This window comes from Lissotriton helveticus, chromosome 2_1 (assembly GCF_964261635.1).
Source record: "Lissotriton helveticus chromosome 2_1, aLisHel1.1, whole genome shotgun sequence".
In the NCBI taxonomy this organism is placed as follows: domain Eukaryota; kingdom Metazoa; phylum Chordata; class Amphibia; order Caudata; family Salamandridae; genus Lissotriton; species Lissotriton helveticus.
Window position 1 is genome coordinate 574,513,862 of NC_136059.1, and position 2,630 is coordinate 574,516,491.

The 2,630-nt window shown below is 54.1% G+C and overlaps 1 pseudogene; it reads left to right on the plus strand.

The window, feature by feature from the left end:
* The first annotated feature begins 790 nt into the window (after nucleotides 1–790).
* On the plus strand, nucleotides 791–2,147 carry LOC144820137 (uncharacterized; annotated as a pseudogene).
* The last annotated feature ends 483 nt before the right edge of the window (nucleotides 2,148–2,630 follow it).

Consider the following 2,630-nt stretch of genomic DNA (forward strand, 5'->3'; position numbering starts at 1 on the left):
GACTTGTGGCTAATTAACTTGGGAAATAGTCATCTGCCAAGGGAGCAGGGGGGCCGTGAAAGCGAGCGTGAGAGCAGGGAAAAAGGCACGCGGTGAGCAGTAGTTCTGGGGTAGGGCTGCAATAATAGGACCACGGCGATCTCAATTTTGGGGAGCATTCCTCCATTCGGTGGGTGCGGGGACACGCTGGATCAGGGGCACACCTGGGATTAAAAGCGCAAAACACTCCTTGTTGGTAAAGACACCATTCACATCGTGATCAGTTGGGGCATCTGAATTAGGGCAGCAATCAGGGGCGAATAGGGACGCTGTTGGGGGCGACTTTAAGAGGGGCTCTAGATAGGTCTCATGAGTAAGCCTTCCCAAGGGTCATCATGCCGGCTAAGGGTCTTAGCCACAAGAGGAATGATAAGGACTCTGAAATAGCTCAGCTGCTGAAATTAGTGCTGGCAAAACTGAGTAATGAGGTTGAGTAGAGCAGCGATGACCAGGGCGAGAAGTCCCCAGTATCTGAGGATGAGCTCCCAGTACAGGCGGCCGTGGGGAACCGCCATCGCCGAAATGGAGTGCCACCCAAGGCAGCCTTCCGCCCTCTAATAAAGAAACCCAGGGTACAGCACAAGCCAAGGGGCGAGAACAGGGGGGTGCTGGCAGGAGGAAGAAGGGCAAGGGGCAGGAAAGGCGAGGGTCGGGAAGCGAGGCCGTGAGACCAGTAGGTCCCGGCCCGCAGCCGGCCCCTGAGATAGCTGCCCTTCCCATGACCTCACCGCGGCCGGTGCTCCCTGAAGTAATGGCCCTCCCCTTAGCACTGCAGGTCAGTGAAGAACAGCCCGCACCCAGCAATTTGGCAGGGTGCACACCTGGGGTGGTAGTAACAGCACAGCCGGGCCAGGGGAACGGCATAGGGACAATTCTGGCAGAGATCAGGGGAGCGCTGAAAGCATTGGTGCCAGGGCCTAGCCCTACAGAGCAGAGGATTGCAGAAATACCCCCAACCATTATGGCTTCAACAGGGGGGGATGGTAGGCGGGATATCTGCACCAGGGGCGGTACCAGTGACTATGGTCCCCCCTCCCCTCCTGGGGTTACAGCGGGGGACTCTCAGGATCCTACGGCTAGCATCTTGGCTTCAGTAGCCACTCTTTTGGGTCAGCTAGCGGCGCCGGCGGGGGGTTCCCAGCCTAGTAGCGTGGCGGCAGCACCATGGGCTCCTAAATCAGGGGCAGAATACGCGCTAAGTGAAATTAGTGAACAGGTAGCCCTTCTCGTGAAAGCTCAAGGCACCCCCAGTCAGGCGGCAGGGCAGACACCCCCTGCCCCACCAGAAGCATCAGTCCCCACGGGAGGTAAAACGAGGGAGCCTGCGATCAAAGATGTGGAAGGGGTGTCTAAGGCTGTGGGGGGGCATGATACTTTGTTATCAAGGCCTGGAAAGTTGGCAACTCATGTCACCATGGAAATTAAGGAAAAAATATGGAAAGGGGAATATGTTGATATTTGTGCATTAATCAGACCCAAGAGGAGGGAAGTTGAATTCAGGGAGAAGGAGGGGAAAGAGGGTTCCTTCAGGGACAGAGGCCTAGGGTGGAAGAGTCCATCATGAATTGGCTGTTTGGTTTCCAGGTTTTCACGACTGTGATGTTGGAGAAAAAGCCTGAGTTAGCGGTATCGTTAGTGTACTACATGAACAAGATCCTGAAAGCGCACACAACACATGGGGGTACGGCGTGGTTAGATTACGACAGGGACTTCCGATGGGAGAAGGTGGAGGACCCTAACATTGGGTGGGACCAAGTGGAGGTCAATGTGTGGTTGGAGAATGTTAACAGCAAAGTGCACCACATGAAGGAGCCCTTTCGGACTTCTTAGGGGAAAAAGGGGAAAAGAAGGGATCCTGCTGGGCATTCAATAAGAAAGTATGTACATGGCCCACTGGGTAATGCAAGTTTAGACACGCCTGTTCGTTCTCTGGCCACCCCTCTCACCCAGAGTTCAAGTGCATTAAAAAGTCCAAGGAGAGGGGAGGAGAGGGCGGCAGGGAGAACACGCCACTCAGCCATAAGCTGCCCATGCCAGTGGACATTGGGAAACTGATTTTTTGGCTGAATCAGTATCCAGACAGGTCGGCAGCCAAGATACTGTATTAGGGGTTCTCTAAGGGGTTCCACATCCCAGCACAGGGTGTTCCTCCGGTGGATCATTGTAATAATTTACTTTCAGCATGCATGCACCCCACGGTGGTGGCACAAAAGGTGGAGAAGGAGCGGGCCCTGGGTCGGGTGGCCGGCCCTTTCCCAGCTTCCCCATTGGTAGGTTATGTGTGTTCTCCCCTGGGAGTGGTGCCTAAGAAAGAACCAGGTCAGTTCAGAATGATTCACAACTTGTCAGCACCTAAGGGGGCTTCAGTGAACGATGCCATTGATCCATCCTTGTGTTCGGTAACTTACTCCTCTTTTGACGCAGCATTGCAGAAATTGAGAGACCTGGGGCCCAATGCTATTATGGCTAAGACAGATATTGAATCAGCTTTTCGCCTTTTGCCAGTACACCCTGAGGATTACCATCTGTTGGGCTTTCAGCTAAATCACCAGTTTTACTACGACATGTGTATGCCTATGAGGTGCGCGGTT